Genomic DNA, 14,026 nt, shown 5'->3' on the forward strand with positions numbered 1-14,026 from the left:
GCATTCGGTGAGGAGTCCCGAACGAGACAACAGATTTATTTTTTTATTTTATTTTTTATTTTTTAAGTTCAGTCCTCCAAAGATACTGACAGTGGGAGCGTAGTGGGCGGGTGAGAGCCTGGGAGGGGACCGAAGACGGCGAGAGGCAGAAAGAAGAGACGCCCTCGCAGGTCTTACTTACGTGCATCCCAAGCCGATGTTGCTTGAGAGGGAGACCAGTACAAACAGGTTAAAAGAACTCGTATGACGGGCGATAAGAGAACGTGGGGGTGGAAACGCTGGTGCCAAGAATGGAAAAAGAAGGTTCTAGAACTGGGAAAAAGTGCAGAGCAAAGGTGCGAGTACTCACCCAGTGGGGGCGCGAGTTCTGAAGGAGACCGAGGGCCCATCGGTGGTGGGTGAGGGGTTGCGCACCCACCGCCGGAGCAGCCGAACCCCCAGGATTGTCACCGCCAGCCAGGCGACAGAAAGTGCAGATCCAGTGCTGGTGTGTTGGACCGAAAGAGGAAGCTTACGACTCCTGGCTGGGGGTGACAGTGGGTGGTGGCGGAAGGAGGGAGAGTCAGGTAGAAAGGGTAGTAATTCTTTCAAGGTCCCTGGTTTTGTGTGTGAATGTAGATTGTAAGGAATATTAGTAGGATATCACCATAAGAAGAGAAAAACGAGGCATTTTTCTTCTCTTCTGGAAACTAATAATTATTGACATTTCTTTCCCGCTCGGTTCTCTTTACTTAGATGAAGCTAGCAAAGTTAGCTTTTAGGGTCTAGGTCAGAAGTCTAAGTGAAAGTGAATATTTAACCACATTCAAGGATAGCCGGTAATCTTTAATATGAACAGAGGCACAAGACTTACGAGAATCTAGAAGGGAAACAGAAGCAGATGCGTCCATGGCTGATTCAGGGGCTGACAGAGGAGCATGATACCTAGGAAGCACGTCTTTCCTGTTTGGAACGAAGGAATTAAAGGTGGGCTTTCTGAGAAGACAAACCATTTCTAGAAGGTATTTCAAAAGATACGCGCCCAGTTATGATGTCTGTTAAAAGTCTCTGAGAACGAAGCCTCTGAGAGACGAGAGCAAGCCATTAAACCTAGATCTCAGAAAAGGAGCGAGTTCGAATAGATGAAAAGACAGAATTCCAACGTAAGGCATAAACGCGATGATTCCAACAGCTGCCGTTATCGTGTTTCGAACATGCAGTTAAGTTGCCAGGGGACCCGCTTCGGAGGTGTGTGCACCTTCCTCAGAGCCCTCCCGGCTTTTCCTCTCCCTGTGCCGTTTTCCGATCTCTGCGGTTACCTGGATGCGGCCAGCCTTGCCACCTCCCTAAAGGCCCCTGCACTTGGTCACCGTTGTCACGACCTCAGGCCCTACATCCACCGGCCTTCCTGACCCTCTCAGAGACTCAAACTCAGAATATCCAGCGTTTTCCCTCCCCTGACCCTGGGCTTCCTTGCTGCCCAGTAAATGGGCTCTCTCTGGGGCAGTAGAGGCAGGGCAGGGTCCTGCTCCGTTGCTTAGCAGCTCAGCCTGTGCCTCAGTTTCTTCATCTGCAAGTGGGGTGAATACTAATGTTTTCCATGGCTGCTTGTACCTGGCACATAGGGAGAACTCTGTAGCTGTTTCTTTGCTTATTGTTACCTCCTAGTCTTAACAGTGACTCTCAGGGGCCGCCACTCTCTCCCTACTGGCCGTTTCTAGTCCTTCTGCGGCTTCCCCTGGCCCTCAGCCCCACCTCGGCCATTTCCCTCTACTCTCGAGATCTCAGCCTAAAATGACTTTTCTCAGGGAGCCTCCTGGAACTGCCTGCCCGGACGCATCTCTCACGCGACACGTACAGCTCTCGGTGCTCGCCTCCAAAGTGCACGTGTTATGATGTGTTTGTTTGCGTGATGGTTGGACGAAAGTCCCTCTCCCCATGAGTCGCTGACCCCCGGAGGTCAGAGGTCAGAAGCCGTAGCTGCTTCGTCCACCATTGTCCCTGAGCGTGCGGCCAGTAGGTGCCACAGGTCCGGCTTTGTGAGCCCGCAGCTCCCGTTGGTCCGCCCTCCGTCTGAGATTCTTTCAAGGCTTAATCAAATGCCACCTCCGTCATGAAGCCTTCCTTGATCCTCCCCTAGACTAGAGGAATCTTGGCCCTCAGATAACCTCCTGGCCGTTTGAAGCGCCCCGGTTGGGCAGACTCGGCCTGTCCTGTGGCGGTTGTCCGTTCGGTGCTTCGGCCATTTCTCCCTGAGCACCTTCGTTGACTCAGCACTCCTCTGCCGAGCTAAGTGTGTCCTGGGGGCTGGAGAAAGCTCGCGGGAGCACCGCATTCCGTGAGGTGTGGCTCCTAGGCTCAGGACAGGTGGCGGGGCGGCGGAGGGCAGGTGGGCACACCTGTTCTTCCTGTAGCACCATGTGGCTGGAGGAGCGAGCAGCATCTTAACAGTGATCTGAACATGTGGCTCAGCTAATAATTGTCTTTAAATTCAGAATTTCCCTTCACTAACAGAACTAAGGAGTGAGGAAAGAGTGAATAAAAATTACGCAGGAAATTTCATAACCCAATTTAGTTCTCCTGATTGTTTTCCTAAGGTTATTAAGTGCTCAAGTGAAATCCCTTTGAGCCACTTTAGTCAGCAGAATCAAATCGTAGGTGAACGTGATCTAATCGTACATCTGATGACCTGTACTCAGGAAGCAGTGTGCACATGGTTACAGCCTCTGCCGCCTCTGTCTGGATGGTTCCAGCAGTAAAAGCCAATCGGCCCTCTGAGCGGTGAGTCTGTCTTAATCACATCAGCATGATAATTGCTCCCTGAAGGGCAGGCTCAAAGGGACAGGAGCTGGCTCGTGTTCCCCTTAGCTTGACACCATTTGGTTTGACACAAGAGAATGAGGCAAATTCTTCCCTGGACAAAGGCAAGCCCCTTTCCTGGGATAATAAGCAAAGGGTGGCTCAAGGCCTTGGAGGACAGACAGGCTTCTCGCGTTGTGGCCGGAGCGGTGGGAGGGAGGCAGCTGCATCCCGCCAGGGGCATCGCGAGCCGGAGCCCAGGCCGCCCGCCTCCGTCGGGCGAGGATGCGTTGGGCCGTCTTTCGGCACCAGGCTGGCTTCTTTCCGTTAGGCTCCTTAAAAACCAGGCAGCAGGGACAGTTTGCGTTGTTTTTTTAAGTCCAGTTTATCGAGGGGTAATTTACATAGAGTAAAATTCATGCTTTTTAGATGTACAAGTCTGTGAGTTTTGAAAACCACCCGTGGCCCGTCTCCTCGCCAGTCGTCAGCTGGAGCTGCCACCTTCCTTTGCTCGTGGCCCCTTGGTTGTCAGAACCAGCAGCGAGGGCCGAGTCCTTCTCGCGCTCTGCACCTCTCTGACCTCCCTCTGCTTCAGCGCAGCCAGAGGAAGTTCTTACGTTTAGGGCGCAAGCTATTCGGTCGGGCCTCCTGGCTCATCCAGGCCAGTCTCCCCTTCTGGGGTCGGCACCGGCATCAGCCTCCCAGGGCAGCTGTAACGACACGCCACCAACCGGGGCCTTTGACAGATAGAAATGTGTTCTTTCTCAGTTCAAGACACGTGAAGTCCGAGGTCAAGGCGTCGGCAGCGCTGTGCTCCCTCTGAGACCCCGGGTAGCTCCCTGGCTTGCTTCCTCTTAACTCCTGCTGGTGGCCGTCACCCCTGGCCCGCTTCGGCTCGTAGGAGCGTCACGCCGGTCTCTGCCTCTGGCATCATGCGGCATTCTCCGCGTGTGGCCAGATTTCCCCTTTTTATGTGGATGCCAGTCGTATTGGATTAAGGGCTCACCCTACTCCCATATGGCCTCATCTGATGAATGATTATATCTGCAAAGACCCGATTTCAAAAATGTTCTATCCGAAGCGCTAGAGGGAAGAACGTGGACATATCTTCCTGTGGGGCACAGATCAACCCGTAGGGTGCCTCAGTCCCACCCAAAGAGCCCCTTTGCTGTCAAGGTCATGAACGGAGGGCTCCAGGAGTGGGCGTGGACCATTATTTGGCCCCGCCCATGGTCCCTCTCCTGGAACTCACAGCTGCCTGGCAACTAACACCTGCCAAGGAGGTGTAGGCCGCTGCGACGACAGTATGTCCTGTTTGTACTTTACTGTGAGTGACCTGTTAGGGCAGATCTGTGTCATCAGAGATAAAAGTCGTGACCGGAGTTGCCCGGTGTACTGGGCAGCTAACATCAAGCTGGTACCCCGAACCTTTTAGGGGAGCGACATGTACGAAACAGCCCAGCGAGCGCAGGGCCCGACGGTGCCTTCCTTCTGCTCCACTGAGCCGGTGCCGAGGGGCAGGCAGCAGAGGGGGCTAGGGTGCGGGGCGGCCGTGGGGCCCCATGGGACTTTCTCAGCTCCAGGTCTCCACTTGCAAGAAGGAAGACTGTCGTGAGTGCTCATTCCCCCGGGGGGCCTTCTCCGACCCCCTTACGTAATGGCAGCCGCTCCCCAGCCTGTCTCCATCTCACACAGTAGGCGCTTTCATGGTCGGCTCTCCTGCGTCTCCCTTTCTAGGACAGCAGCTCCGTGGGGGTAGGAGAATTTGTCTGTTTTTTTTTTTTGACTCTTGGACCCACAGTGACTGTAGCATGGCGGGCGCTGGAGGGGCCTAATAATGACACTAGTCCCCCAACAACAGATTGCATATTCCGAAGGTAGATATCGCAGCAGAGTAGATGAGAGATGAGGTATCGCATAAATCAGAAGATAATATCCAAAGCGATGCACAGAGAGAAAATAGAATGGAATGCAAACGGAGAGCACACAGTGAAGAATTCTGCCGTCCACGCGATTGAAATTCTAGGAGGATAAGAGAGAAAAAGCGGCAGAAACGGCACTTGAAGAGATAGTGGCCAGTTTTCCCAACACTGGTGAAAGACTTTGACTCACAGATTCAAGAATTCTAAAGAACTATCAGAATTAAAAACAAAAATCTATACTAGGATACACTGTAGTAAAACTGATGAAAAAAACAGAAGCAGCGATCATTTGTAAACAAAACAAAATAAAAACAACAAAAAAGCCATAACTTTCAAAGGAGCAACAATTCAGAGGTCACTTTTCGACTGAAAGTAATGGAAGATAGAAGATGGCTTCAGTGTGCTGAAAGCTGAGTTTCTTTTAGGAATACCAGGTTAGTTTAGCATTTAAAAAGTAACGAAGCATCAAAATATAGGAAAAGCGTAGGAAGAAAACGCACAAGAAATGTACAGTGAAATCATTGAAACATAGCTGAAAGAAATTTTAAAAGACCCAAATAAACTGCACCTTATCCTATGCTCTCAAATCAGAAGACTCGGTATGGTTAAGATGACAGTTCTTCCCAAAATGGTTTACAGGTTCAAAGCAATCAGAATCGAATGTGAGCATGCCTATTTGTAGCATCTGACAAGCTGATTCTAAAATGAGATGGAAAATGAAGGCCCTAGAGTAGCTAAAACAACTTTGAAAAAGAACACGGTTGGAGGGCTTCGACTCCCTGCTTCCAAAATTGTTACAGAGCTACAGCGAACAAGAGTAGGTACTACTATGAAAACAGACAAATAGATGAATGGAATAGAACAGCAAGGTTAGAAATAGACACACCATATATGGTCAATGGATTTTCAACAAAGTGACAAGTCATTTAAGTGGGAAAAGATACTCTTTCCAACATAACAGTGCTGGAATAATTTTCTAGCTGTGTACAAAACAATGAACCTCCACCCTCATCTCACACCATATTAAAAAAAGTTATAAAAGAACTCGAAATGGGTCATAGACCTAATTGTAAGAGTTAAAACTATAAAACTTCCAGAAGAAAAGACAGGAGAAATCTTAGAGATTTGGGGCTTGGCAACAATTTCTTATATGTGATTCAAAAAGCATGAACTATACAAGAAAATAAATTAGACTTCATCTGAACTTTAAATATTTGCTCATTGAAAGACACTTAACAAATGAAAAGGCAAGTCACTGCCTTGGAGAAAGTATTTGCAAAACATGTCTGACAAAGGACTTGTATCTGGACTATATAAAGAACTCATGATTCAATGAGAAGAAGACAGCCCATTAAGAACCAAAGCAAAAATGAGCAAAAGATTTGCATTAACTCTTCAGCAAAGGGCATCGGATGGCGAGCGAGCTTGTGAAAAGATGTTCAACACCATTAGTCATTAGGAAAATGCAAGTTCGACAGTGGCAGGTGTCGCCATTACTAGAGAGAGACCACTGCACACCAACTAGAATGGCTAGGATGAAAAAGGCTGACAAGGTGCGGCCGAGGGTCAGAAGCGGCAGGCGCGCTTGTACACGGGTGACAGAAACGCAAAGTGGCACCGCCACTCTGGAAAGCGTTTTGGCAAGTAACCTCACCAGTGTTGTCATCCAAAGTATCGTACACCTGAAAACCACACCGAAAAGGCAGTCGTATGACTCCAGCTCTGTCACATCCTGGAAAAGGCGAAACTACGGAGGCGGTAAAAGGCTCCGTGGTTGCCAGCGGTCAGAGGGGCAGGGACGGACCGGCGGAGCATGGAGGAGCTGCAGGGCAGTGAAGCTACTCTGTGTGGTACTGTCCCAGGGATACATGTCATTGCACACTTGTCCAGATGCCCAGACTGTACAACACCAAGAGTGGACCGTGGACTGTGGTTAGTAATATGTTGACGCTGGCTCCTCGGTGGAAATTGTCCTCCCCCACTAACTGTCACTATGCTGTCACTAACGGGAAGACAAAGGAGTTTGGGAAGCACGTAAGAACTCCTCGTACTCAGATATACGCTCAGCATTTTCTGTAAACCTAAAAGTACTCTGGTAGTTTGGTCATTAAAAATTTTTTAAATGTATGTATTGGAGAGCTCAGAATAAATCTAAAAAGTAGGCAAGACTTCTCGTCGGAACACTGATTAAATGATTGAGAGAAATTAAATAGAGCCAGATAGATAGGTGGCTATACCATGTTCATGGAAGAGACAAGTCATCCTTGGAACGGTGTCAGTTCTCTTTGGAAAGGCTTCATGTCCTACACAAGGGACACTGGCATCCAGTGCCAGGACGTTTCATTTCAGTGAATGGTGTGGACTCTTGGAACCGAATTCACAATATCAAAGGCCCTGAAGGCCCTAAAGACACTGCATCCCAGAATGTCTTAGGATGCACTCCTGGAACTTTACAGTAAAATCTTCCATTGTTTTCTTAAACAGATGTTTTCCGTCCCCTTGGCATTCTTGCTATTTAAGCCGCACTCATCCTTGTTTCTTTAGGAAAGCCTTCACCCTTTAAACACTGGTGATACCCTCTGTAGAGGCTCCTGTCATCGGTCCCTTACGCTAAGTGTGGCGAGTTGGTTTTGTGAGAACGGGAACAGTGTTCAGAATGCAGCACTGGTCTTAGAGTTGTTCAGTGTTCATCGAACACTCGCCTTGAGGAGAGGAAGGTGGCCGATGTGAGTTCTCTTTTAGGGCATAAAAGGCATCAGTGAGTACCTGTGATGTGAGCAGTGGAGACACCTGGGTGGGTCCTGGAGGGCTTTCAGGAGGAAGTGGCGCTTCCCATTAAATGTACATGAATGGGAGACGTTCCAGGTACAAGAATAGCGTGAAGTGTCAAGGCTGGAAAGCATGAGGTGCGTTTGGTGAGTCCTTTATTTTGGCCAGGATACAGGCTTTGCACAGGGGAGTGAAGAGAAGATTGATCCATTCACTGTCACACTTCCAATATTTATTAAGCTCCTCGGTACCAGGCATCGCCCTAAGCGCTTGGGGATGAGTAAGCGGGCAAAACCCGCAAAACCCCTTTTCCTAGAGGGCCGGCACTCTGGCTGGGAGAGACGGATAAGGGTAGTGACCAAGCACGTGGCTTGGTGCGTTAGAACACGTGAAGGCATGTGTAGCAAGGTTGGCACTCCCAGGCAGGAGCCCTGGGGACGGCGAGGGGGCTGCACGATGGCCTAGGGTGGCCTCACTGAGAAGGGGACATTTGAGGAAGGACTGGGAGGTGAGAGAATGGCTGGGCAGACACCAGAACGGGGAGTGTCCTGGAGGAGCTGGCAGCCAGGCCGGGCTTGTGGGAGGAGCATGGGGAAGTGTCACTGTGGAGGAATGTCCTGGACAGGAGGAGGATGCGAGGTCCCATAAAAGAGATGGCAGTAGGTCACCATGAAGGGTCTTGCGGGTGTTGAGAGGGCTCTGGCTGTACTCTGTGGAAGCAGTCCCGGGGGGAGGGTTGTCCGCGGGGGTGCGATGCACCATGATTTAGCTGTCAGAGGCTCCCTCTGGCTGTTGTCCGGAGCCAGGGACAGAAGCCGCGGGCTGGCCAAGGCAGACGGCGCTTTCAGAGGGCTGAAGCTGTGTGGCATGGTCAGGTGCGATGGGAGAACCCGCCCCGCTCATGAGCAGGGAGACTGACTTTAGGTCCAGCCCGCCCTTCGAGCAGCCATGTAACCTTGGCCAGTGCTCATCCTTGGTCTTTTTCCTTACCTGCAAATCCAGGTGTTTGGAACTGCTGCACTTCGGAGAGGTCCCCAAGCGGCGGCTGGGGTGGTCAGGGCTGTACTTCAGGATACACCTGCCAGCAACACTGAGACCCTCGAAGTGGGGAGAGCTGGCAAGGGGCCGTTAGGAGGCTGTTACGTGAGTGCAGGTGGGAGGGAGCGCCGTGCGTGCTGGGGCGGAGACGGGGTGGATGCAGGTTATTTAGGGAGAAAGCAGTCTTTCCAAATAAACAACAGACCAGCCTGTCAAAGGACCCTGGACTGTGACTTTGTGCAGATGTGAAAGACCAAGGTCCCATCGGGGCATGCTGGGTACCAGGTAGGATGGCAGCTGGTCCTTGCCTTTGACATGCGTTCTTGCTGGCTGGGCGGCCATGCGGGACCTCCTGCATATAAAGTATCATGGCTGTGACAGGTTTCTTGGCACGCTCCTGCACGTGGACCGGTGGAAGCGCGTAATCGGTGACCCCAGAAACACGACTGTCTCCTTCAACCCCCAGCCCTGGGTCGTACCAGTTAACCCTCAGTAGGTTTCCCGTTTCTCTTATTTGTATGCAGAGCTTTACTTGATAGCAGAAAACTCCAGATTTTTTTCCTTAAACAGATCGCTTCTGTCCCCTTAGTGTCAAGTCGCATTCATCCCTGTTTCTTTAGGCAGGGACAGAGCAGCTGCTGGAGAAGGCGCTTGGTTTACCAAATGCTCTGACTCGTGTTGAGCTACTGGAAAGCAGCGCCAGGTAGGCTTTGCTTCTGCTCTTTTATTCTCTCCTTATTTGGGAATTTACAGAATGATTCGGTTTTCAGTTTTATTTGTTGAAGTGAATAGTAGTCGAAGCTATGTGGCTCTGGGAGCCTCTGGTTCCGAGAAGGAAAAGCCCTGTGAGCCTTTCCAGCTGGCAGACTGAGCAAAGTGAGGGCGTGGAAGTTGCTGGCGAGGCTGGGAGCCTGTTGGAGAACCAGCCTCCGGATGGGCCCGAGGGCACCTCGAGTGGGGGCTCCTGGTTGTATTGATTGTCTCCTGCAGGTACCCCCAGAAACACCGGCGGGAGTGCAGGTGTTTCCCCCTTTCCATTTAAAAATAGGAGGAGAAATCTCATCATAACAGACAAGCTGTGGCGTTGTTGCAGATTAAAAGAGAAATGGCAACACAATGCAGTGCCTGACCCTGGACTGAGACTGGGTCCCACACTGGCAGGGAAAATGCCACCAAGGAGAAGAGTGGGTCAGCTGACAGCGTTTGACTGAATCGTAGGTGTCGTATATCTGTTCAATTTACTGAAATGGATGAGGGCACTGTGGTTGTGTCAGGGAATATCCGTATAACACACCTACACTTGTGTACTGGGGGAGACAGGGCCACGCTTCACGCACACGCGCGCACACACACACTCGCTCTATATGGCTGGCCACTTACCTGTATTGAAAAAGCAAATAGGTAGAATGTCCGTCATAAGTGAGTGCAGGTAAAGGATTTACGGTGTTCTTTGTACTGTTCGTGTGTGTGTGTGCGCGCGCCACTTTTCTGTAAGAAGTTAAAAAGCAAATGAGATACGATGCCTACATTGTATATCCTAGCTACATTTATCACCATGTTTGAATTCATAAATATGAGCAGCAGCTCACCTGTCCCTAAAATGTCACTCCTAATTGACTCCCCTTTTAGTTCCGTTTTAAATTAAATTTTTAAAAATTTTGAGCAAATTATGGATTCACGTGCAGCCGTAAGAAGCAACATGGAGGACCCCCAGTACTGTTGAGCCAGACCCCCAGTGTAACATCTTGCAAACGATAGTGCAGCATCACAAACAGGATAGCGACCTCGGTGCCTGCAGGACACAGGGCGGTTTCATCACCCGCGACCCCTCGCATCGGCCCGTTACAGCCACACGGACTCCTCCCCCAGCCCTTCTTTGTCCCTGACAGTCTGCCCTCCGTTTCTGTCACCTGCCACTTCAAGATTGCTGTGTAACGAATCGTGCGGTATGGGACCTTTTGGGACTGGTCGTTTTCCCTCAGCGTAATTCCTGTGAGATTCACCCAAGCCGTTGGGTGTGTCGGGACCTCATTTCTTTGTATGATCGAGTACTACTCCCTGGTGTGGATGCACCAGGTCTGTTCAGCTGTTCACCCATCAGGGGCACCTACGTTGTTTCCGGTTGGGTTGTTATGGGTAAAGGCGCTGTGGACATTTGTGGACAGTTTTCTGATTTTGTTCTAAATAGCTCTACTGAGGTATGGTTTGCATTCCACACAACACTCATTTCAAGAACACAATTCCGTGGTTTTTATACTTACAGGTTTGTACAATCATTTTCACAATCTAATTTTAGAACATTTTTGTTGCCCCTGAAAGAAACCGTTTGCCAATCCTCTCCGCCTCCGTCCCCCGGCCCTGGGCAGCCACTAAGCCGCTCTCCATCCCTGTCAGTGAATTGCACAGTATGTGGCTTTTCGCTTGGTCATCTGCCTCGTAGCGTGGATCAGTACATTTCGTTTTCTTTTTATCAAAAATATCGTATAGAGTATATTTTATTTATCCACTTATCAGTTGGTGGACATCTGGGTAGTTTCTGCTTTCTGGCTCTGGTGAATAATGCCGCTGTGAACATTCACGAATAAGGATTTGTGTAGGTGTGTGTGTTTACTTCTCTAGAAGTAGAATTGCTGTGTCCTGTGGTAACTGTATGTTTAATATTTTTTGAGGAACTGCCAGACTGTTTTCCAAATGGCTGTATCCTTTTACGTCTCACGAGCAGTGTGTGAGGGCTCCATTTTCTCCACATCTTTGCCAGCACTCGTTGCTGTCCGTCTGTGTGATTCTGGCTATCGTAATGGGTGTGAAGTGGTGTCTCATTGTGGTTTTGATTTGCATTTCTCTGATGACTAATGACTCTGAGCATGTTTTCATGTATATCTTCTTTTTGCCATTTGTATATCTTCTTTGGAGAAATGTCTATTTAAACCCTTTGCCCATTTTTTTAATTAGGATATTTGTCTTTTCGTTGTTGAGTCTTAAGAGTCTTTTATATGTTCTGAATTTGTCTCTTACCACATCTATGATTTACAAGTATTTCCCCCCATTCAGTGAGTTGTCCTTTTACTTTCCTGATGGTAGTGTTTATAACACAAAACTTGAAGGTTTTGATGTCTGGTTTATGTTTTCCTTTTGTCATTTGTGCTTTCGGTGTGTGTTCCTGTTTTTGTATGAATATAAGTTTTTATTTCACTAGGATAAATGCTCAAGAGTGCAATTGCAGGTCCTATGGTTTTATAAGAAACTGCCCAACCATTTTCCAGAGTAGCTGTACTGTTTTACATTCCCGCCAGCAATGTCTGAGTGATCCCATTTGTCCACATACTTACTAGCACCTGGTGGTGGGAGTATTTTTTATTTTAGCCATTCTGACAGGTGCACAGTGATACCTCACTGCGGTTTTTGTCTGCGGATCCCTAGTGGCTAATGATGTGGAACATCTTTTTATGTGTTTATTTTGTTATCAGCATATCCTCTTCAGTAAAATGACAATTTCAGGTCTCTGCCTGTGTTCTAATTAGAATTTTGGTTTTTCATTGTTCAGTTTTGAAGATTTTTCACATATTCTGGATACTTGTCCTTTAAAGATCTGTGATTTGCAAATATTTTCACTCAAACCATGCTTGTCTTTTTATCCTCTTCTTAGGGTCTTTTACAGACCAAACATTTTTAATTTTGATGACGTCCAATTTATCAGTTTTTCCTTGCTTCTGGTAGCAAGTCTAGGAACTTTTCATTTAGCCATAGATCCTGAAGATTTTCTGTGTTTTTGAGTTAATTCTCATATGAGGTCCGAGACTTAGATTGAGGTTTATTTATTTTTGTTATGAGTATCCACTTTTTGCAGCACTGTTTGTTTCATTTCTGCCAAAGATCAATTGGACATATTTGTGTGGACCTATTTCAGGGTTTCTTTCTCTGTTCCATTGGTCTGTGTGTCTTTGCCCTCATCAGAACCCCATTGTCTGGACTGAGTAAGTGTTAATATTAGGTCAACTCACTCCTCCCACCTTATACTTCTTTTCACAATTGTTTTAACCTTTTTAGGGCACCCGCCTTCCCATATAAATTTAAGAGCAAACCATTCTACATCCACAAATATTGTTGGGCTTTTGATATAATTACCTTAAACCTATAATTCGGGGAAAATTAACATCTTTATTGTGTTTTTCCAATCTGTGAACATGATATATTTCTTCTTTTTTTAATTTATGTTTTAGTTATAGTTGACGTACAGTTATGTTTCTTTAGTTCTTCTTTGATATTTTTCATCAGCACTTTATAATTTTCATTACACATATCCTGTATATGTTTTGTTAAGCTTATGCCTAAGTATTTCATTTTCTTTGGAGTGACTATAAATGGCATTGCTTTTAATTTTCATTTTGCATGTTTATTGTTAGTAAATAGCATTATAGTTCATTTTTATGTGTTGATCTTGCAACCTTGCTGAACTTGATCCTAGTTCCAGGTTTTTTGTAGATTCCTGGAATTATCTATCTAGACAATTGCCATCTGCGAATAAGGATTGTTTCATTTCTTCCTTTTATTCTGTATGCCTTTTGTTTTCTTGCCTAGCTACATTGGCTAGAACTTCTAGTGCCATGCTGAACAAGAGTGGTGAAAACTGACACCCTTGCCTTGTTCCTCATCTTAGGGAGAAAGCATTAGTCTTCCATCATTAAGTGAGGTGTTAGGTTTTTGTAGATGTTCTTTATCAGGTTAAGGTAGATCTTCTCTATGCTGAACTTGCTGACAGTTTTTGTTAGGAGTGAGAGTTAGATTTTATAAAATTCTTTTTCTGCATTAACATGATCATATGATTTTTCTTCCTTAGTCTGTTGATATGGTGGCTTCCCTTGCACACCTGGAATAAATCCCACTTGGTTATTGTATATAATTCTTTTTACACATTTTTTTAATTTGATTTTTTATTGAAAAACTTTATGTGTAAACTCACAAACAATATTGGGCTGTAGTTTTTGTTTCTTTTTCCTTGTGGTTATGTTTGTTTGTTTTGCTTTTTTTACACTGGCTTAGTCTGGGTTTGATATTAGAATAATACTACATTCATGAAAATGAATTGGGAAGTATTTCCGCCTCATCTGTTTTTTTGGGAAGAGATTATATAAAATTGGTGTTGTGTTAAATTCTTCTTTAAGTGGTACAATTTCCAGTGAAACCAGCTGGGCTGGAAATTTCTTTTTCTGGAGATTCTTAATCACAAGTTCAGTTTTTAAGTGGTTATAGAGCTGTTGAGATTGTCCATTTCATTTTGGTTAAGTACTTGGTAGTTTGTAGTTTTTTAGGCATTGATCTGTTTCTTAAGTTGTGGAATTTAGGAGCCTAAAGTTGTTCGTAGCCATTTCTTATATACATTTTACTCATTGCAGGATCTGTAGTGGTAGCCCATTTTATTTTTCATGATGAAATTTTGGTGTATGTTGTATTTTTAGTTTTGTCAATTTTGCTAGAGGTTTATTGATTTTATCGATTTCTTTTTCAAAGAACCAGTTTTT

The 14,026-nt window shown here is 46.9% G+C and overlaps 1 protein-coding gene across 7 annotated transcripts in view; it reads left to right on the forward strand.

Annotated features, from left to right (window-relative positions):
• The window catches only part of PPARA (peroxisome proliferator activated receptor alpha), a 58,174-nt gene that overhangs the window by 6,733 nt on the left and 37,415 nt on the right, over nucleotides 1-14,026 (forward strand). For 2 of the 7 annotated variants that reach the window (XM_036237667.1, XM_036237666.1), the window contains exon 3: nucleotides 2,577-2,760. The exons of the other annotated variants lie outside the window; for them this stretch is intronic. The gene's annotated coding sequence lies outside the window, so the exon portion shown is untranslated. The remainder of the gene's footprint in view (nucleotides 1-2,576; nucleotides 2,761-14,026) is intronic. 7 annotated transcript variants of the gene reach the window in all.

The sequence above is a fragment of the Rousettus aegyptiacus genome, unplaced genomic scaffold (assembly GCF_014176215.1).
Source record: "Rousettus aegyptiacus isolate mRouAeg1 unplaced genomic scaffold, mRouAeg1.p scaffold_m13_p_2, whole genome shotgun sequence".
Taxonomy (NCBI): Eukaryota; Metazoa; Chordata; class Mammalia; order Chiroptera; family Pteropodidae; genus Rousettus; species Rousettus aegyptiacus.